The sequence below is a fragment of the Bos javanicus genome, chromosome 21, assembly GCF_032452875.1.
Source record: "Bos javanicus breed banteng chromosome 21, ARS-OSU_banteng_1.0, whole genome shotgun sequence".
NCBI classification, from domain to species: domain Eukaryota; kingdom Metazoa; phylum Chordata; class Mammalia; order Artiodactyla; family Bovidae; genus Bos; species Bos javanicus.
The window spans coordinates 19,934,066-19,957,021 of NC_083888.1; the positions used below are offsets into that span (position 1 = coordinate 19,934,066).

Sequence of the window (22,956 nt, forward strand, 5' to 3'; positions counted from 1 at the left end):
AATATCATTTTGGCTCATATTTAGCTATTTCTATAGATAAAACTACTACAGATTTTCTGATCTTCCAGTACTATTAGAGTATCACCTATGTACATCACTTACCATGAGCTTTTTAAACTATTTTGGCTGTGCTGGGTCTTCGTTGATGTGGAGGACTTTCTCTAGTTGTGGTGCATGGGCTTCTGGTTGCCATGACTTCTCCTGTCGCAGAGCATGGGCCCTAGGGCACACAGGCTCGGTAGTCGTGGCACACTGGCTTAGTTGCTCCAAGGCATGCAGGATCTTCCCAGGTCAGGGATTGAACCTGTGTCCCCTGCATTAGCAGACAGATTCCTAACCATTGGACCACCAGGGAAGTCCTTAACTTATGTTTTTTGGAAAAAAGAAGCTTTTTTTTAAACAAGTAAGTCTTTTTCAAATAAAGTTGAATATATGTATGTACTAGGATATTTATTATATATATAGTACATATATATTTATTAAACATAACCTATAACTCTAGCATAAATATGTGCATTTATTATAGATTATAATTTCAATTAAAGTTAAATTACATATTTTTATTTATTATATATAATGCATATACATCTATAATAGATGAAAGACTGACAAAATCATGTGTTAGTGGGAACTGAAGTAATGGAACTCTCATACACTGTTCATGGGAATTCAAACTGGTATGACCACTTTGGGAAAGTATTTGATAGTTTCATATTAATTTAAACATACTTATAGCATAATCCAACAACTTCACTCCTGATTGTTACCCAAGAAAAATAGGATACATGTACACACACACACAGGAACTTGTTTATAACAGCTCTATTCACAGTCCTCTGAATCTGGAAATAATTCAAATATTCATCAATAGGTAAAATGAATAAACAAATCATGGTATATCCATACAGTGACATATGACTGCAATACTAAGGAAAATGAGCTGTGAACACAAATATCGTGGAGGAATATTAAAATCAATCCAAGCAAAAGAAATTAGACACAGAAAATTATATTCCATGTGCATTCATTTCCTTGAGCTGCTGTGAAAAATTACCACAGCCTTAAAACAACTTAAGGTTGTTTAAAACAACCTTGGCTTAAAACAACAGAAATTTATTCTCTCAGGGTTCTGGATACCAGGAGACTGAAATCCAGGTCCCAGTACAGCAGCCCTCCCTTCAGAGGCACTGGAAGAGAATCCATCCGTTGTCTCTTCCAGACTCTGGTGGCTACCAGCATTCCTTGGCTTACAGCCACATCACTCCAATTTTTGCCACCGTCTTCACATTGACGTCTTCTTGTGTGTGTGTAGTGTTGAATCTCCCTCTACTTCTCTCTTATAAAAACATGTTCAATGGCATTCAGGACCCACCCAAATAATCCAGAATTATTTCCTCATCTCAAAATCATTAACTTAATCCCATCTGCAGAGATGGAATCAGTCACTTCAGTGTGTCTGGCTCTTTGCCACCCTATGGACCATAGCACACCAGATTCCTCTGTCCATGGGATTTTTTAGGCAAGAATACTGGAGTGGGTTGCCATTTCCTCCTCCAAGGAATCTTCCAGACCCATCAAACCCACATCTCATGAGTCTCCTGCATTGCAGGCGGATTCTTTACTGCTGAGCCACCCGGGAAGCCCCAACTGCAGGGACAGTTTTTCCAAATAAGGTAACATTTACAGGTTCCAGCAATTAGGACACATCTTTGGAACTACCATTCAACCTACCACATCACATGTTTCCATTTATATGAAGTCCTGGAACTAATCTTTAGAAATAAAAAGAAGTGGTCATCTGGAGCCAAGGAGGGTAGTTGATTAACTGCAAAGAGGCATGAGAGAACTTTCTAGTGTGAAATAAATACTCCATATTATGACTGAGATGATGAGTACATGACTGTAAAATTACCAAAACTCATCAAACTTTACTCTTACAATGGGTATATTTTATTACACATAATTATACTTCATTAACTTTATTTATTTAGTTTTGACTGTGCTGGGTCTTTGTTGCTGCCCGGGCTTTTCTCTAGTTGTGGTGTGCAGGCTTCTCATTGAAGTGGCTTCTCTCTTTGTGGAGCACAGGCTCTAGGGTGCAGGGACTTCAGTAACTGTGGCTCCCAGGCTCTAGGGCACAAACTCAGTAGTTGTGGTGCATGGGCTTAGTTGCTTCGTGGCATGTGAGATCTTCCCAGATTAGGGATCAAACCCATGTCTCCTGCATTGGCAGGTGGATTCTTCAATGCTGAGCCACCAGAGAAGCTCCATTAATGTTAATTTTAAAAGAAAGCAAACAAGTGAAGACTTAGGGGGTTCGCCTTGTAAAGTCAGATTTGGCAAGTCAGGGGTGAATTCTAAACAAACGGCCCAGGTGTCTGGGAGGTAGGTGGTCCTGGAACCTCCCTGGGGAAGCCAGATTCTGAAAGGACTTCCCACATCCTGCTCCCTCCCTTTAGCTTCTCATTTTCCTGAGAGCCAGGTGCTAACCTGGGGGTGCCCTGCTGTGGGGTGCCACCCACAGAGAGATCAGGCTGTTGGGAGAGACACTCAAAACTAACTCCAGTACAAGGCACCTGTGATAACAAGTGACAGATATAGAATCACAGAGGAATGTATTTTGGGATGTATTCTGACCCTAGATTATGACAGAACTCTCTAGATGGGGTAGCATTTGAGTGTGGACCCTGAAAATGGGGCCAGGCTTTTTTTTTTAAAGTCTTTTCTTTATTTCTTTCTTTATTTTTGCCTGAGCTGAGTCTTCATTGCTGTGCGTGTGTGTTCTCTAGCTGTAGCAAGCAAGGACTACTCTTCGTTGTGGTGCCCGGACTTCTCATTTCAGTGGCTTCTCTTGTTGCAGAGTACAGGCTCTAGTCACTCACATGTCAAGTAACTGTGCACTCGGGCTTAGTTGCTCCTCAGCATGTGAGATCTTCCTGGACCAGGGATCAAACCCATGTCTCCTGCACTGGCAGGCTTATTCTTAACCCCTAGACCACCAGGGAAGCCCAGAGCTGGGGTTTTACACGCAGAAATACCAATGTCAGCTTCTTCCTGCTCATAAACTTTTAGTATGCCCTGGGTCCTCTTGGCCCTCTCCCCATCTGACTCAAGACTACCCAGGGTGGCCTCTCTAGCCTGTCTCCTTTCTTTTGCTCATGTTGGGCCATGTGTCAGTCATGCCAATCCCTTCTTTATTGTTCAACAATGAAGCCTCAACAACAAAACATGACCTTCAATAAGGCATGCTGGGGCGGCCCCCATCGTAGAAAAGCAGCCTGGCTGTCTCTTTCCATGACTACTCCACCCCAGGTTCCAACCCACAGCTCCAGCCAGGCCTTCATGTTCCCAGGGCTCTTCTTCTTTGACTTGAATTATTGGTCCCTTCCTGCATCTTTGCTAGCTCTGGCTTCTCATGAAGACTTTACCAAGGTGAGCTCTGCCCTGCCTAGTGCAGGGGTGCCATGGATGGTTAGACCTTCTCCTATGTCCTGGTTCCTGAGCCCTACCTCAGTCCCCATCCCCAGGCCACGATACTTCAACTTGTAGACTTTCAGGGATGGACCCATGCCACAGCCCCAGGGCTTCCTTGGAACAAAAATGAAGCAATTTGAAACTCTCAGGCTCTCATTTCAGCACAATCCCCTGGATTTCATTCTGTGTGCTTTGCCTAAGGAGACAGCTTGGAATCTCTTAGCCTATATCCTCCCCTTGTCTCCATAAGCCAGGAAGCTTCTCCTCCTTTGCTGAGTGAGAAAAGGCAGGCTTCCCAGAGCCTGGGCCAAGCCACAACTAGGAAAGCTGAGCCCTATGGCTCCAAGTAGGCCTCCCTGCATTCTTGCTCTCACCATATGAGATGCTCCATCATTTTATGATCATTCCTTGTTTGTACCATTTTTAGGTGTCATCAGAGCTCCACACTGACCAGCTGAGCAGGAAAACCTGCAAGAGGTCCCCAATTGGGGAATCCATAGCCTGAAAGACCACAACCAACTCCAGTGATGGCTCCACCTTTTGGAGAGTCCAGGGGCCTCAAGATCTGGTCTCAGAAGACAAGGAATAAAGCCATAGGAAAGGAAGGGGGTCTTCTGAGGAGCTAACAGTCCTATAGCAAAGAGGAGATCTCACCTTGGCAAGCATCCTGAACCCATCACCTTGTGTCAAAGACTGAACATGTCCTAAGTGGGGCTTCCAGGTCCTGAAAGCCCAGGAAAGGAATGCAAGGAGGAGGCTGCCCTCCTCTCTTTCCAGTAGAGTGGAGGAAAGATCATGGGCAAATGGGCACTAAATGGGGTTCCATCAAATGTCCAAGACCCTTGTTGGAGAGTGAAGGCTGCTCTGGCAACAGAGATCCAATAATGGGGCTACCCAGGACCCCCCAGTGCACCATATCACCCTCACCTCCTCTGGGAGACATTCTAACCCCTAAAGAAAGGATCCCAGTGACTGAAATAGCCAGGTGGAATGCAAACCTTACTCCATCACTGAGAGGACTGACTAGAGATAGTAAAAATGCCTTTCACAATTTTCCAGCTTTTCATCCACCTGGCACTTAGCTTTGCACTTCCTCTCCCATGTCAGCTGGGTGGGGGTCACATGACTAATTCTAACCAATAAGTTATAACCAGAAATATATGTTCAGTCGCTAATTGGGGGCAGGAGGAGAAGGGGACGACAGAGGATGAGATGGCTGGATGGCATCACTGACTTGATGGACGTGAGTCTCAGTGAACTCCGGGAGTTGGTGATGGACAGGGAGGCCTGGCATGCTGCGATTCATGGGGTTGCAAAGAGTCGGACACAACTGAGCGACTGATCTGATCTGATCTGAAGTTGTGTAAGACTCTTTGCAACCCCATGGACTATAGCATGCCAGGCTTCCTTGTCCTCCACTATCTCCCAGAGTTTGCTCAAACTCATTGAGTCTATTGAGTCAGTGATACTATCTAACCATCTCATTCTCTCTTGCCCCCTTCTCCTCCTGCCCTCAGTCTTTCCCAGCATCAAGACCATTTCCAATGAGTCAGCTCTTCCCATCAGGTGGCCAAAGTACTGGAGCTTCAGCTTCAGCATCACTCCTTCCAGTGAATACTCAGGGTTGATTTCATTTAGGATTGACTGGTTTGATCTCCTTGCTGTCCAAGGGACTCTCAAGAGTCTTCTCCAGCACCACATTTTGAAAGAATCAATTCTCTGGCCATCTTTATGGTCCAGCTCTCAAATCCATACATGACTACTGGAAAAACCATAGCTTTGACTATACAGACCTTTGTCAGCAAAGTGATGTCTCTGCTTTGTAATATGCTGTCTAGGTTTGTCATAGCTTTTCTTACAAGAAGCAAGCATCTTTTAATTTTGTGGCTGCAGTCACTGTCCACAGTAATTTTGGAACCACAAATGACATGTGCCTATTCTGGGCTGGAGCATTTAATTGCTGATACACAACAGGACCCTCTTTTCCCCTCTGCCATGGAACCAGAGGGGAATGTCCCAGATGGTGGCTGCTCCATCAGCCTGACCTGGAGGATAATGACCTGGTGCAAAGTTCCCAGCCATCCACAGTGGATGTGGGCAAGAACTAAATCTTTATTATTTCAAGTCACTAAGATTTGGGGGCTGTTGTTATTGCAGCATAACCCAGCCTATCCTGACTGAGTGCTTAGTGTGTGCTAAGTCACTTCAGTCATGTCCAACTCTTGGTGACTCTATGGACTGTAGCTCACCAGGCTCCTCTGTCCATGGGATTCTCCAGGCAAGAATACCGGAGTGAGTGGGTTGCCGTGCCCTCCTCCAGGGGATCTTCCTGACCCAAGGATCAAATCTGAGCCTCTTGTTTCTTTTGCATTAGCAGGCGACTCTTTACCACTGAGCCACCTGGGAAACCCAATTGACGCATGGGCCAAAGGTTAACTAGCACAACACAAGATCAATATCACTATTCCCAGTGACCCACACTGCCTTGTTTCCCAGTCATCCACTTTTAATTTTGAGTCCATGTCAACACCTCAGTCCTAATAAATGAAAATGTCAGAATGCCACAGAATCCTCCTGCCCATCTTAAAGACTCCAAATTGATTACCTTCTCTAAGTCAAATGCCAGCTCTTCAGGATTTGGTAGATTCTAGTTGCATGTTAAGGTCAGGATTAGTCAGCTACAGGTGGCAAAGCTCGGGCTGCCAACCAAATACCAGAAGTTGAACTGTAGCATGTAAACCAACATCAGACTCTGGAGCTCAAACACTTCTTGACAGATTTGACTAAAGACAAACCAACTTCACCTCTTCCGAGGTTTCATCTTGGACAAGAACTCCCACCTGTGGGTCCTGACTTGATGGATCACCACCTTCAGCTTCACGTCCTGATGCATCCTAGTGGTACTTCTGCTCTCCTATTAATTTTCTAACTTGCTATCCATGGGATTTGTAGCTTCTAGTCTTTCTTTGCTGCCCACCCTTGTCAGCTCTAGCCTCAGGCCATGGCCTTGGCCTGTCATCACCCCCTCCCCTCCGTCTCTTCCTGTTATTTAAACATTTCCTAACCCTACCATCCCCAGGAAGTTCTCTTGGGTGATAGAGCCTGGCTGATTGGTACTGAGGCCTCACCCTACCCACCCTTAGAGCTCCCCAACCATCCACTCCCATTCATCACTATACACTTTACACATCTTTACTGTCATATAAAGCTCTAACTCGACCCTTTCAATCAAGCATGCAGGCAGAGGGAAAGAATAAGTGAATGTTTATGAACCTCTGCAATGAACTAGCTTCTTTCCTTTACTCACCTCTTCATTCAAGCAGGATGGTGAGAGGTTAAAGATACAGATTCTGGCACCTAATTATCTGGGGCTGAACCTCTGCTTTGCCATTCACTAGCTATGATTTAGGCAAAGCGCTTGACCTCTCCGGACCTCAGTTTCTTCTTTTTTGGAAAACAGAAATAAGTTATGATGGCCATTAACAAATTGTAATATTACTACGGTTACTAAATGAGTCACTAGATGTCAAACGCTTAGAACAGTGCCTAACACAGAGTGCTCAATGGATGTGAGTTATTATGATTCACCTCCCGAGTCTCTAAATGTGCCAGACACAGGAGAAACAAAGAAGAAAAAAAGACCTATTCATTCATTCATTCATTCATTCAACAAATATCGATTGAGAGCCTGTGCATGACCCACTCTGAGCTGGGAGCTGGTGATATGTGTCCCTACCCTCATGAAGCTCAGAGTCTGGTAAGAGAGGGCGGGGGACACTACACGTAAACAGCTCAAAATACACACCAGCAAGGTGTGGGCTAGACCAGGAAGGGAAGGAATGAGACGCCGTAATAGAAACTGGGGGCAGCAAAGAAGTTGGATGGTCAGGGAAGGCCTCTCTGATATTTAAAGTACAATATGAAGATGAAATGGAGCCAAAACACAGAGGGGAAGAGGAAGGTAGCTGGAGGGGACATGAGGTGAGAGAGGCAGGGCCAGGTCATTCAAGCTCTGTTGGCCGCTGTGTCCTGAATGCAACCAAAAGCCACAGGATGGTTGTAAGCAGAGAAGCAACAGGAACTCACCTGCATCTTTCTATGGGGTATCGTCATTCTTCTTTCATTCATTTATATTTATTTATTTGGCTGTGTCCTGTCCTAGTTGCCACATGCGAGATCTTCAGTCTTCATTGCAGCATGCAGGATCTTTAGTTGGGGTGTGTGGGATGTAGTTCCCAGACAAGGGATGGAACCTGGGCCCCCTGCATTGGGAGTGCAGAGTCTTAGCCACTGGACCAGCAGGGAAATCCCTGCAATTCCTCTTTTACTAAAAAGGAAACTGAGGCCCAAGGTCACACTGCTGATAAATGGTGCAGCTGGAACTAGAACAGGTCTCATAAGCCCTAGCTCAATGAACCCGCCAATTCACTGCACACTGCTCACCCACCCATGTCCCATACAGTGGGAACCAAGTACATAGGGTAAGAGCTCATTACCTCCAAATGCCCTTCACCTGCTCATGGGGTCATGGCGCCTGCCTTGATTTAAACTCATACCACACCCAGGACTCTGCCATGTGCAATTGGCTGTCCAGTGAAAATTTTCACATCAGTGGTTTCTGCAAATGAACTGCTTCCCCGCACTTCTTCCCACCACTGTTTCCATCCCCCGCAGTCACCAGAGTTGACACCCAAGCCAACAACCACAGGTAAACGTGTCTCTCCCTGGGACACAGAGTTAAACACACAACCACAGAGATGCGTCTTGGGCCCAGAATGGAAGGGGCCAAGGTGCCAGGGATGACAAATCCCCCAAGAATCCAGCTCAAAGCTCCCTCCCCTCAAGAGACACCCCTCCTCAAAATAGGCAGAGGGGTCAGGAAGACTCGTGCAAACAGCTGATCCACAAAACCCCACTGTGTCCATGACTTTCCCCACCTTGGCACTTTCTATTTTTATCAGGAGGGTGAGAGGGGGTTGCCAGGTGGGGCTACGCCGCTGTTTATGTCTGAAATTTGAAAAGATGCACAGTGTACTTGGGAGAAGGCGTTTGCAGTTAAAGGAATTTCGAAGGAGAATTTCAAACCCAGCAGGGTGAATAGGTGCCTTGTCCTCTGGCTTTTGACTCTGGAAAAGCCACATTTCCAACCAAGGCATGCAGAGGGGCCAGAGACGGGGAAAAAACGCACGGGTGTGAGATTTGGACAGGTAGTGGGACCCAGCTCACCTGGGCACAGGCAACAGCTAATTTTCAGACTGGAGGTGCTGGGGGAGGATCCCCTTTGACCCTCTAGTGTAATTTCTATTTATTTCTTCACCAGATAATTCATAGACTGTCCTTGTCCTCTTACACTCCCCAATACACCCCCACTCACTGATAGCCATTATCTCCTCTGTGTCTGTCATCTCTCTCCTCTCTATTGGGGAGTTTTATTGAGTATTAATTTTATCAAGTATTAATTTTCTAATGGGCTTTCCTGGTGGCTCAGACAGTAAAGAATCTGCCTGCAATGCAGGAGACCAGGGTTTGATCCCTGGGTTGGAAAGATCCCCAGAGGAGGAAAAGGCACCCACTCCAGTATTCTTGCCTGGAGAATCCCATGGACAGAGGAGCCTGGCAGGCTACAGTCCATCAGGTCGCAAAGGGTCAGAGACAACTGAGGGACTAAGCACACACACACAGATTTTCTCATATATTCATATTTGCTTCTTATGGCTTTAAGCACTCTCATTTGTCAATTTTCTGTTTTTGAATTAAATCGTAAGTGTTCCCTTGGTAGCTATATGGTATACACACACACACACACACACAGCTTAGGACCTGCTGCTGCTAAGTCGCTTCAGTTGTGTCCGACTCTGTGCGACCCCACAGACGGCAGCCCACCAGGCTCCCCCGTCCCTGGGATTCTCAAGGCAATCACACTGGAGTGGGTTGCCATTTCCTTCTCCAATGCATAAAAGTGAAAAGTGAAAGTGAAGTCGCTCAGTCGTGTCCGACCCTCAGCGACCCCATGGACTGCAGCCTTCCAGGCTCCTCCATCCATGGGATTCTCCAGGCAAGAGTACTGGAGTGGGGTGCCATTGCCTTCTCCACAGCTTAGGACCTGGTCAACCATTTTACTCTATGGGCATAACAGTGGGACTTGATGGTCCTATTCCTTCAATTGTGGAAAATGGGAAGCAAGAAAGAGCAATTAAATGACACCACCCCCTAAGTTAAATGAATTTTACCATGTCCCTTTCCTTCATCCTTCAAAGGTTAAAGTGGCTCTGAAATAACTCTGTGGAGAACTTCTAGCCTGAACTATACATGCCCTTATGAAACCAAGGATCCTCAGGAAGGCTGGCACGACTTTTGTGGGGCTGGACATCTGACTTGATCCAGGACCTAAGGTGGACTTAATGCCATGGTTCCATGGTGAGATATGGCCAGTGTGTATAAAAAGATCATAGCTGTCGATCTCATTCATTTGGGCTTACAGGTAAATGCCATGAAGCACCAGATTCATTTCTGTGCCTATAAGCTGCAAAAATACAACAGTAGTTCAAAAAAGGAATTTAAAGACTTCCCTGGCAATCCAGTAGATAAGACTCTGCTCCCAATGCAGGGGGCACGAATTCTATCCCTGATGAGGGAAAATTACACATGCCTTGCGGTACACCTCCCCTCAAAAAAGAATGGATTATGTTACTGAACACTGTGGGGATAAACTGAATTTAAAAGTTCATTAACCACTAAGTCCTAATAGCCACAAGATGCAGCTGTCATGCAGTCAAACCCCAGTTGTGTCTATGGCTGATGGAAATTCATCACTTGACACTTGTTCACATTTCTTTTTCTCTAGAACCCCATTACCTGCATCACTTTTCTTTGGGTGTCAGGGTCTCTGGCATATCCTTGCATTTCTCTCCAAAGCCTCTTTTCCTCCCTGTTTTCTGCCCTTCTACTTTCTCCCTTCATTACAGTATGAAATTAAAGTATATTTTAACATTTGTCAACTACAATTTAATGTTCCCTGTTCTTATACTGGGGGCTTCCCTCGTGGCTCAGCGGTGAAAAATCCACCTGCCAATGCAGGAGACATGGGGTTCGATCCCTGGGTCAGGGAGATCCTCTGGAGAAGGAAATGACAACCCACTCCAGTAGTCTTGCCTGGGACATCCCCTCGACAGAAGAGCCCTGGCAGGCTACAGTCCATGGGGTTGTAAATAGTCAGACATGACTTAGCAGCAGCCGTTCTAATGCTAAATGCAGATGTGTAGAATTGCAGACCCAGCATTTCCCTGAGCCCCAGTCCCACATTTCTCTCTGCTGTCTGGCCTCCTCCCCCTGGATGTCTCTCCACCTCGGAAAACCAAGCTTGTCTACAATGGAATTCACTGTCTTGTCTATCCAAGCCAGCTGCCCTTCCCCACTGCCCGTTTCCTGATGGGACTCCCCATTCCCGGTCATTCAGCTTCAGAAGGTTGAGACCATTCTTGATTCCTGCTTCTCTCTCTCCCTCAGCATCCAGTGTCTTTGATTCTCCCTTTCGGATGTCCTTTCTTGTCCATTCTCATCATCATAGTATTTATCCAACCACCCATAGATGAATTTTGCTGATCCTTCAGTGTTTTGACACATACTATATTTTAAATGTTTAAGTTAATCACCATTGATATCCCATAAAGATCTAGATCTCAAGGAAAACAACAACAACGACTATGGCTACTATTACCATTGCTAGGACATGACCCAGCAACGTGCAGCCTGAACTCCTAAACGGCAACATTCAGGTGGAGCTGGCTAGTGGCTGGTGGCTGTCTCTTTGGACAGGCCACACCCTCTCCAGTTTGCCTCTGGTTTGAGTAAAAGAAGCCAAACAAAAAGGAGTACTCATGGGAAGATGACATTTTTCTCAAGTAAAAAATAGACAAAATTGGTCCATCAGTGAGGTCAGAACAGTCATCTCCAGGGGGGTGGGGAGGGGGGAGCTATTGACTAGAAGATGAACAAGGGAATGCTCTACATCCTGATTTGGTTGTGATTACTATGGTGTTTGTAGATGTGAAAAAATTCACTGATTGTATACTGAAGATGCACTTCAGTCTATGTAAATGATACAGCAAAAGAAAGAAAGGGAAAGGGAAAATGGTATAATGCCTAGTACCAGACACATACTAGGTGCTCAATAAAAGACTGATATTAGCATTTTAAGTATGAGGGTTCTGAAGCCAGGAGGCCTGGGTTAGTGCCTGGTTCTATCATTTAGCAACAACATGAACCTGAGCAGCTTCCCTGTCCTCAATTGCTTCATCAGTGAAAAAAAGCCAACAAGACCTCACTGAGTCATTGTGAGGTTTAACGAAGCATTTAGCACAGGTCCTGGCACATAGTAAATACCCAGTAAATATTACTGTGAAAAACAGAAAGTCTGACACCAGTTACAACATGGATGAACTTTAAAGACATTATGCTAAGTGAACAAGCCATCAATAAAGGACTGACACTGTGTGATTCCAGTCATACGAGCTACCTAGAGTAGTTGGACTCATAAAGACACAGAGTAGACTGGTGGTTGCCGGGCACTGGGAGGAGAGAGGGCATGGGGAGTTTACTGTTTAATGGGTATAGAGTTTCAATTTGTGAAGACAAAAAAGTTCAGGAAATGGATGGTGGGGATGGGTGTACAACAGTGTGCATTTACTTAATACCATGGAACTGAACTGTATATTTTAATTTGTTAAAATGATAAATTTTATGTGTGTTTTATAATAATAAATAAATGACAAATAAATAAACACACCAATAAATATTACTATGATGATGACGCTGTGCTAACCCATGAAGAAACTGAAATCCCTTATTTTTAAACTTGAAATTTTGAGACTAGTCAGACAGCCCTCCAGCATCTTAATAATGCCTATTTTTATGCCTGTTTTTATGATTCTTTCAAGATTAAAATGCTAACCAGTAAAAGTCCTAAGAATAAAAAATAATATGCTGAAATACAGCTTTGTCCCCTTATGTATTCTGGGTTTTCTGCTCTTGAAGGAATACACAGTAAGAAGCCGAATAGATGAAGAAGAGTAACTAAAATGTCAAGAGGACTATCCCCCAGCACTGTATACCAAATGAGTGCCAGGTTTTGTGGGGAAAAGTCATGCCTGTGTCTTAGCAGGTCATTTTCAAACTATGGAGTTTGCTGTCTGTCCCTCTTATGTTTCATTTCTAGCAAGCATTTGTTTGGGGGTTATTTTATTTGTTCATATGATACCAAATTTGTTTCTCTACTAAAAGGTGTAAAAATCTAGGAAAATCTCTCCAGAATGACACAATATTTATCAGTGAAAGAAAATAAAAAGATCAAGCCCAATGTGACAAGGGCTGGCAGTCAGTTCTAAAGACTCTGATGGCTGGAATAAAGGGGAAAACACAGAAGAGCCAGCTCAGGTCCAGGTGTGGGAGATGCCCCATAGGATTCAGGGTGATGAAGAGATAAGATGGGGAGGCTCCGAGAGCTGTGGGGTCTGGAATTACCTAGAGAAGCATCCTTCTATCCCTCTTCTTACCCCAGACCTATTGTAACTGGTGATGGTGATGATGCTATGATGATGACTACGATGGTAGAAACCAACACATTAACACCTCAATCAGCATCACTCCCTGCGTATCCTCAATAATAACGCACAAGTGAGTCACGAGTGAAATGTTTGCCACGACTTCCTCTTTTATAAATGGCAGGGTTTATTGAAAATAGAATCTGTGATGAATTCAGGGGGAAAAAAATCAAACTGCGTCTTCAAGAAATCAGAGTTTCCTTAAGCGCGTCCTTCAACTTCTATGTCTTAAGTGACACAGCACTTTGCCGTTACTGTACCTCATTGTTCCACACAGTCCTGTGTGGAACTGTGTTTCATTAATGTACCCCATGCTCTTTATTATTAGAACCTTTCCCTCTGAGTTCATCACTCACACAGTGTTGAAGAAATAAAACACTTTTCAAATGTTCCACTAGTTCTCAGAAGACTTGGCTTCCTGGCCCACAGTTCTGCTATAAGAAGGTTATTTCTATACCATATTGCTATGGTCCTTTGCTTCCAAAAAGGATCACAATGTTTTCTACACACATTACATATAGTATTAATCATTGCCACGCTCTAGGAGGTGAGTATTTTTAACTTCTTTCACAAACCCAGAGACCAGCAGACAGAAGAGAATGCACTTATTCAAGGACATCAAACTGCAGTGAAGGGGACCAGAGAAGAAAACTAACCACCTTGCACCTTGAGCTAGATCATTTGCTCGGTGCTGACATCCCAGTTCTTATTCTAATTCTCATAAAAATTCCATAAGTTTGCTCCATTTTACAGATGAGAACATCAAGACCCAGTGAGGTTACACAACTTGCTCCAGATGTCTGTTCCAGAACTGGGATTCATGTCCTATAGCTCTTGAACACGCAGGGACCCTTCCTCTCCTCAACCCTGTTTTGTTGCTTGAGATAAGCTCTTTTGTGGTGGCCAGCATGAGAGCAGTCTGATGGTTTTAACTGTCCACAAGTTTCAGTATCAACCAAAAGCATGACGTAGCACCAAGACTCAACAAACTTGTCTACAACCACACCACCTGACCCAGTCTGATCTCGGAACCCAAGCAGAGTCGGGCCTGGTTAGTACTTGAATGAGAGACTCAACGATCTCTGGCAGCATCGGCAGGTGCGAAATGCCCAAATGGTGAGAGGGGAAGGTTGTCTTGGCTCTGCCCTGGTCAGTACACAGCCGAACTTGGGCTCCAATGCTGAGAATTACACATCAGAGGGACAGCCACAAACAGGAGTTTCCAGAGAGTGAGGAACCCAGAAGGAAACTCTTTCAGGAAATAGTTGAAGGATGTGTGGACATAGAAACTCCTCTTGGGCTAAATGAAGCCTTTCCTACAGAGATTGGGACAAATCTGTTGTCGGAGGGCAAGCTAGAACACTCACTCATACAGGAGTATTGGAAAGATGCTTCAGAGGAATTCTGCAAACACCTTATACTTGAACTGGTGAGGCATTTACATGGCATCACCATGGCAGGGTCAATAACAAGCACTCCATGGTAATACAGTTACACGGACCAGGAGACTGGCCATCCTCTAAGAGTCAGTTTAATGGAGAGTGGTAACCAGCATCCAAGATGCCTCTCAGCCATCCCCAGACCTATATTCACACCTTTGTATGTCCCTTCTCACACAAATTCAGGGCTGGCTCTATGTGACCAACAATCTACAGTGAATATGACCATCTATGACTTCCAAAGCTAGGGCATAAAAGCATTGTGGCTTCCCCTTGGGCTCCTGCATCACTCACTGTCATGGAAGCCAGGTGTCATGCCATGAGGGAGTCCCACTGGCAGGGCCCATCCAGAGATGACCTGAAGCCACTGGCCAAGAGCCAATACCAACTTGCAAGCCATGTGAGTGAGCCACCTGAGACCTGGATCCTCCAGCCTCAAGTCGTCAGATGATGGAGCTGCAGCTAATGTCTTGACCACAACGTCATGAGATGGCCCAAGCCAGAACTGCCTGGGCTAGCTTCTCCCAAATTCCTCATCCATAGAAACTATGAGAGACAGTGACTTAAGCCACCAAATCTTGGGGTCAAGTGACACACTGCCATAAAAACTGGGATATAGAGCCAGGGCATCCTAGAAGGGCTGTCTCATGTGCCCTGTCCTAGAAATCAGCCCCAGCCCGAGTGCAGACCCAGAAAAAGTTGTCCTCAACATTCTCTGAGAGCTCTTCCTAGCTCAGAGATTCTCTTGTTCTGTGATTTTGTGACTGAATGAGTAAACCTGCTGAAAGATGCTTCTCAAACCTAAGCAGATACAGAAGACACCTGGGGGGGCCTTATTAAAAAGCAGATCCTGAGTCTGGGGTGGGCCTGAGGGTCTGCATTTCCAAAAAGCTCCAGCTGACCCCGCTAGTGTGTCAATAAGTCTGAGCAGCAAGAGGTTAGAACTTCCCAATGACAGCAGACTGGGTCAGGGCCTGGAAAAGGCAGGGGGCAAACTACAAAGTGTTCAACAGAGGAGGGAAAACCAGGATCAGAAATACTACACAAGAAGTTCTCTTGTGTAGACACCTGCATGGAATGGGGGAATGTCCATATGCCACCAAGGGCTTTCAGACACTCAGGTCCTTTGATTTGCTGAACATGGTCTTTAAAATGTTCAAATGCTTTCCCATCATGCTGGGTTTTCTGTAGCCTGTAAGGGCAGGCAGTGTGGAGTCATGCCAACCTGCACTCATTCACTACCTCTCAGTTTCTTGCTGTGTAAAATGGGAATAAGAACCACCTGCCAGGCTGTGGTATCAAGCAGTGTCTGGCACGCAATAGGTGTCTAGTATATGCTTTCTAGCCTCGATACAATCCAGATGATCAATAAACATTCATTCCCTTCATTACAAAGATTAACTACCTAATTAATATTTGTCCCTGAATTATCCTTCACTAGCCCCTGGCTCCCCTGATGGCTCAGATGGTAAAGCGTCTGCCTGCAATGAGGGAGACCCAGGTTCCATCCCTGGGTTGGGAAGATCCCCTGGAAAAGGAAATGGCAATCCACTCCAGTATTCTTGCCTGGAAAATCCCATGGATGGAGGAGCCTGGTAGGCCAAAGTCCACATGGTCGCAAAGACTCAGACACAACTGAGCAACTTCACTTTCACTTTCCCTAGCCCCACCTGTCCTGAGATATCTGTCAGAAATGACCCATTTCACAAATGAGGGTATGGTTTGTTCTCACCAGAGAGCATCAGCTGAGTGAATACTGACAGGGGGAATCCATGACCTTCCTGTTTGAATTTTAAGGATTGTCTTTTTTCTAGAAGGATCATTTCCTCTGGTCTGGACACTGAGGTCAGTAACTAGTCAGATTTCATCCCAAAGACACTGTTTGCCTGTGAGGAGTTCTGAGCACCATCTTGTCAGCTGTGCTCAAAGTGTTCTGCAACTTAGATACCTGACTCAGAAAAACCAACAGACTCAGGTAGAATAGAGATGAAGTCAGAGCCGGCAACCAATGGAACGCCTTATAGCCCCAGCTCCCAGGACTAGTGGATGGACTGGGCACCACACCCTCCTCAGGCCCAGGGCAGGGAAGGGGTGGCGGGGTGGGGGCAGCTCCAGAGAATGTGCTGGGTCAGGGCCAGTATCCACACAATTCTAGAGAAGTCACACTGGGGAAACTGAGGCAGTCTAGCCCCCTTTAATCGAGGAAAAACTGGGTCTATTATCTCCGTATTGGGCAGCCCACAAAGATCCCACCCCTTGTGCTTCTCCATTCAGTCCCTACCCAGTGATGGGTCTAGCGGCTTCTACCACACTGACCAAGGCCACTAAATCTTATGTCAGTCACCAGCAGTTTCCTCCCTAAGGATGCTGAAGGCCACTAGCCAGCCTGTGTCCCCCAAAAGTGCTGAGGCTGAACCAACAGCTCGCATAGCAGCAAAGAGAGTGTGACTTTGGGTATGAATTCAGACCCCGCCTTGAGAGGTAATTCCATCACCCTCTGAGCCTCAGTTTTCACTTTTTTTTTTTTTTTTGCGGGAGGTAAAGTAGTTGTAATATGTATCTCCTTGGGCTCTTTGGGAAAATTAAATGAGATATTAATGTGTATTAAGCAACCAGCTCACAGAAGGTCTTCAAATGCTGTTAGTTCTTTTATTCTTTTGCCTGGAATCAAAATTAAGGAGGGGGGTGTCTGCAGCTACTGGAGAATTCCTGCTCCGTTTGAAATATATCCTTGTCTGTCTCTCCTGGATTGTGAAGACCCTCAGCCTTTGGTGCTGAGGCTTCCAGCCCCTAGCATGCCTCCTCGCAGTCCCCTAACCTCCTTTGCCCCTCCGTACTCGCCTGCCTTTTCGGAGCACCCCATCCCCAAAAACTTTCAGCCAGTTCCCCAGGAGGGTCCCTCCGGAGCGCGGCCGGGGAGCAGGGGGCCGCGCCCCTCGCTATAGCATCTTGCGGAGCATCAGCCGCAGACCCTGCGCGCGCGCCTGGGAGCCCGGTCCGGCCGCGGCGGCCGCGGAGCCCAGCCCGCCGGGGACTGCCAGTGCCGGTGCGGCCCTCCGGGGCCCCCTCCGACTGCGGAGCGGCCCGACCGCATTGCAGACGCGGGGCCCTCCAGCCCTTCCCGCGCCGCCGTCCTCCCGCGGGCCCCGGGGCTGCTGGGGCCGCGCCGCCGTGGGGAGCGCTCCTCTCTCGCCCTGCGCGCCGGGCGGCTTCCCCCGCTGCGCGCCGGACCGGAGCCGGGGTCCAGCGCGCTCCAGCAGCCTCTGCCTTGTCCTCCCCCTGTCGGCCGCCCCTCGGGTCCCCCGGGGGTGGGGTTTCCCTTCGCGCTCGCCCCCCCCGCCCCCTCCGGGGTCCTCCCCTCCCCCGCCCGCCCCTATGTATGTGTCACCGCGCGCCGTGCCCGCCCGCCCGCCCGCCCACCTACCTTCCCGCCGCTCCAGAGGGGCTCGCAGAGCTGAGGACGCGCGCGGCGCTGCTCAAGGTCTCTCTCTCAGCACCCTCGCCGGCCGGCATCTGACACGGGTGTCAGGGGGCTCCGGGCGCCTTTCAGCATCCCTTCCCCAGGCCGGCCGGGACTCCGCTACCCAGACGCCGGCGCTGCGGCCACCGCCCGAGGGGACCTGCGGACAGGACGCCGGCAGGAGGAGGGGTGCGCAGCGCCCGCCCAGAGCGTCTCCCCCGCGGCGCGGCCAGACCCGGGCATCCCGGCCCCAGGAGCCCCGCTGTCTCGCCAAGTGTATGGGACTGAAGTTCTTGGAGAAGGAAGCCCAACTCTTGAAGGTAACCGTCTCCTGCCCTCCAGAGGGAGGCTCTCCCAGCGCGCCTGGCGAGCCGGGGGAGGTGCTGTGGCTCCCCCTCTGTGCCGGAGGCTGCGCTGCCTCGGTCTCCCCCTCTCCCCGGAGGCGTGTGCTGCGGACCCCCGACGTCCACCCGCTGCGTCCGCAATGGACTTGGGCAAACTTTCTGGCTGTTGCAGACTCAGCGTGGATGGGGCTAGGGAACACGTGAGGGGGGCTCTTGCTCCCGGTCCCCAGAATGAAGGAAGAGAGAGCAAAGGAGCCTTCGCTCCAAACTCCCGTCTGTTTTCAAGCCCGAGGGTCTGGGAGGAGCCGTAATGGACAGAGTAGCTGCTTCAGAGTCAGAGAACTGTGGGTCCCAATCCCGCTGGGCTACTTTTGAGTTGAAAGGGGTGGGGAGATGCTTCATTTTCCGGAGCCTTGGCCTGTCCTCTGTCAGAGGGGAAAGAGGAGGCTTCCTGACAGCAGAGTGGTTACACACTAAATGAAATGACAAGGCATTGTGCCAGGTACCCAGCAGGTGCCTAAGCAGAGGCTGAGAGAACTCCCCCATTTGGTCCCACTTCCTTGGCCACTGGGCACCTGGAGGTGGGGAAAAAGCCGACAGGAATTGGCAGAACCTGGGACAGGGCGCCTGAGCTGCCCACAAGAGAGCCAAGAGCAGTGCTCTGAACATGCTACCCAGGAGGAGAATTCCTCAAGGAAGAAGAGGATAGATGAGGACCCAGGGCCACAGGTAGCCTTTCCATCTCTAGGTTCCCCTACAGGAGAAGCCAGTGACGGTGGAGCAGGATGGGGTAACCCCCATTACCCCTGGGGTTGGGTAGGCAGTTGTCAATGTCAGTGGAACCCATGTCCTAGGCTAGAGCAGACTGTAGGAGTGGGAGTTGTCTCTTATAAGGGGACAGCATCCAACCCAAACTTTTTCATCATTCTCCTCCTTGCAGTCATAAGCGGGGTTCTGATGGGATTCTTCGAGGGTTTCACCACTAAGGAGCCCTGGGCTGTGCATTTTGATTGATGCGTAAATACTGTGGGAGTGGCTGGCTGCCAGGAGGAAAGAGAGGAATATGCAAAGCTGAATTGGGTTAGTGTGATGGTTCAGGTCTTGGATGCTGCAGTGGGTGGGTGTCTGACAGTCTGGGGGAAACCTGAGCCTTGGAAACACCCTCATCTCTGAGGGAAAGTGATTCCAGAAATGACTAAGGGGCATGGGTAGGACTAGAATGTAGGTTTTCTGAGGCCACAATCAATCAATCATTAGTCCTGACTGAAGGGTCCAGACATCTGGGATCAAATCCTTCTCTTTCTTCCTTGCCTTAAGGGTTGCCAAGGAGACAGGACAGTCAGGTTGCCTGAGCTCCTGGGCAAAGGGGCTGACAAGGCTCAGTTTGATGTAAGAGTGTTGACCTGTCAATCACTGGGCCAGGAAGAGACTACCCAGGAATGGAAAGGCAATAGGGGAGAAAAGGCAAAGGCTTGTTAGGGGTGAGAACGTGGGGTGAGGGGAAATGATGATTGTAACCTGAAAGATAAAAGTACAGAACAAAAGATCTCTCCAGTTTAAAAAGTTTTGGATGAAGGAATATTCAAAAGGAAGAAAATATCTCTCAGAGAAATACTGGAATTCCTCAGGTGACATAGAGTTGTGTTTAAATTAGTTGTACTTCTGTGCAGTTTCTAGTTCAACGCCGGGTACATTCATTCATTCTGATATCTGCAAGCGCCACCTAGGTACCAGGCTCTGTGCTCCGTGCTGGCCCAGAGCGGGTCCTCTGTAAACGGAAGGTTTGACGTGACCCAAGCAAAGCTCTTGGCACAGTGCCTGCCCCCAGACAAGCACGCAAAGCTGTTTGATATTATTATTATTACTGATTTTAATATAAAGTCGAAGGTTTTCTTTCACTAGAAATTTTCAGTGAATTTCATACTTAAATTGGGATTCTCCCTTTATTATCTGAAAGCCCTCAGATAATAAAAAGCCCTTTTATTATTGAAAGCCCTTTTATTGTTGAAAGCCCTTTTCAACAGCTAAGAATTCAGAAGGGGAAAACATATATTATTACTTCTTTGGGTGGGGAGCCTGTGTGTTTGAGGGATGAGAAACTGCGCTGTCTGAGCCCTTCCTCACACCCATGCACACATTTTGCCTGTGTCATCCTCTCACACGCACAGTCCCATCCCAGGCAGCCTACACCCCCACCTGCTGAGCTGGGGCGTTTCTCCATCCTCACAGACCCAGAATCGCCTGTCAGACTCCCCAGTCAGAGTTGGAATTCAAGACAGAGCTCACCTCCTGAGCTGGTAGAGAAGAGCCATGTAGCTGAGAAGCCTGTCGGCCAAGGCAGACCCGGGTTCGAATCCCAGCTCAGCCAGCTACTGGCCACATGACTTTATCTTACTTAGCCTCCCTAAGACTCAGTTTTATTTTTTCTAAAAAGGGGAGGAAAACCTCCAATTGGGGATTTTTGTGAGGATTAAAAGACATAATATAATGCCTTGTTCAGCTCTCAGCAGGCACCACAAACCTGAATTCCTCTCCTCTAGCGGTTTCTAGCCACTCCCTCCACCCCAGGGTCCCAAATCTGTCTCAGTGAAAGACCATGTGTCCAACTTTTGATGTGGATTTTTTTTTAACGATCCCTTCTAGAACCTGGTCCCTCTCAAGGCCCCTCTTGTTAGATGCTAGGAAGACCTCAGCTGAGCCAAGGGAAGCCCATGGGCCCCAGTTAGGAGTGTCATTTTTAGTCTGTTCCCACAAGAACATTTAGCACAGAAGTTGTCCAACTGCCAGTTTTGAAACCAGTTTAGTGGCAGTTTAATGAAATAGGAATAGTGTCTCCCATGCTGCAAAGGTAAGTATTGCTTCTAGAAACTTTGCTTTCTGATATATACTTTGCAGTTCTACAGAAGCATATTTGTGTTGACAATCTACATGTATATGCATTAATATACACAAATTTGGTATTTGCATAATGTATTTCTCACTGCGGGTTGCGATCAAAAGAATTGGAAAGCCTCTGGTCCCGATGATGTTTCGTTTCTGAGAAACTCCTGCCTCATGGCCCCAGCTGGCAGGCACTGGGGCATCCTTGCTGCACTTGTAGGAACAAGACCCTTAAATATCTTGGAAGATGGAAGCTGGAGGTGGGAGTGAAGGGCAAGTTCAAGGAAGAGGACAGGCCTGCTTACAAGTGGAGCAGGCAAGGGGACAGGGCTAGCTGGCTGCCTTTGGAAAGGGAAGGGGGCATCTATGGATGGGAACACATCTTGAAACAGGAGCTGTCCTCTCCTGCTCTCACCAGGCCACCTCTTGGCCATGCTCCCATCATATTTGATGGGAGCTTTACTGCCCCCCTTAAGAAAGCCCTGTTCCAGGGGGCAAAGGCCAGGCTGTCTGTGTGGCATCTGCCCTGGGGAGCTGGGGTAGGGGCTGCAAAAGATCAGCTGCTGGGGGCGGGGCGAAAGTAGGGTTCGGGGGAGGGCACGGGATTGAGGCAAAGGGAGGACCAGAAAAAGGGGGAATTTGTAGGGAAACCGGTAAAACAGTTCCTTTTTTCAAAAGTTGAATCCAGGGCAAGAGCGGAAACGGTAGGGTTTACTTTTAAAAACTCAGAGCCTTCTTGTAAGCGGCCCGAGTATGTGTGTGTGTGAGTGTGTGTGCTGGGAGGGCGGCCCTGCGGGCTGGCCTGGGTGTGTAAGAGGCGACTTTTCTCCCTCTCAATGGCCTTACAGTGTACCCTAAAGAAGCTTTTTGTTAAACTCATGAATAGGTGGATTTGGGGTGTGTGGTGCTGGGCACCACGATCGGGATATTTGGTTACCTTTGAGGTTACATGTTTTTCCTTTTAAGACACACACTCTGAAAAGGAGCCACCTCTACTGCATGGGGTCTTGGGGGGGTGTGTGGCAAGGGGGGAGCACTTGCCTGTCTCTCTGTAATTGATTTGACTTGAGGAGCGTGGATAAAGAAGGAGAAACTCAAGATTGGGCAGATCTCAGTGTCCAGCCTGTGGGGAGACAGCCTCTCTTCTGTCCAGGGCTGAGACTCTTCTCAGCCCCTGGACTCTGGGCCTCAGAGATGGAACGTGGCAGTTTGCAGACCACTGATGTCCAGGGCTTCAGGGCCAGGGAGGACCCTCATTTAAGAGATGGCAAAGGGAGACTGAGGCCTAAAAAGGAAAAGGTATTGTGCACCAGCCCCTGCAGGTCGATGAGGATCTGGATGGGAACATCACCCTTCAGGCCCTCATCCTGAAACATACCATGTTCATGGAAACCTCACTCATTCGTTCATTCTTTCAGCAGCACTTGCCACATGCCAGGCACTACAGTAGGTGTGGATAACACAGCAGTACATCAAACAGTTCGCTCTTCCTGCCCTCCAGCTGCCCATGGTCTAATGGGGAAGGCAGGTTATAATCAACTTGACCCTGACTCCTCATTTCTATAAGACAGTGGTTCTAAACTGGAGAGCTGTTGTGCACCCCAGGAATATCTGGTCATGTCTGTAGATACTTAGTGTTGTCACTGTGAGAGAGGAATGATACTGTCTGCTGACCTTTAGTGGGCAGAGACCAAGGATGCTGCTGAATATGTATGACGCACAGGACAGTGTCTTTGCCTCAACAAGAGAGAATTACCCAG

The 22,956-nt window shown here is 47.8% G+C and overlaps 2 protein-coding genes across 9 annotated transcripts in view; one reads left to right on the forward strand and one right to left on the reverse strand.

The window, feature by feature from the left end:
* The window catches only part of LOC133234170 (myeloid-associated differentiation marker-like), a 117,250-nt gene extending 99,225 nt beyond the window's left edge, over positions 1-18,025 (reverse strand). For all 3 annotated transcript variants that reach the window (XM_061394402.1, XM_061394401.1, XM_061394400.1), the window contains exon 1: positions 17,937-18,025. The gene's annotated coding sequence lies outside the window, so the exon portion shown is untranslated. The remainder of the gene's footprint in view (positions 1-17,936) is intronic.
* A 176-nt stretch (positions 18,026-18,201) lies between these two features.
* ACAN (aggrecan) overlaps positions 18,202-22,956 on the forward strand; it is a 69,054-nt gene continuing 64,299 nt past the window's right edge. For all 6 annotated transcript variants that reach the window (XM_061394394.1, XM_061394396.1, XM_061394399.1 and 3 more), the window contains exon 1: positions 18,202-18,292. The gene's annotated coding sequence lies outside the window, so the exon portion shown is untranslated. The remainder of the gene's footprint in view (positions 18,293-22,956) is intronic.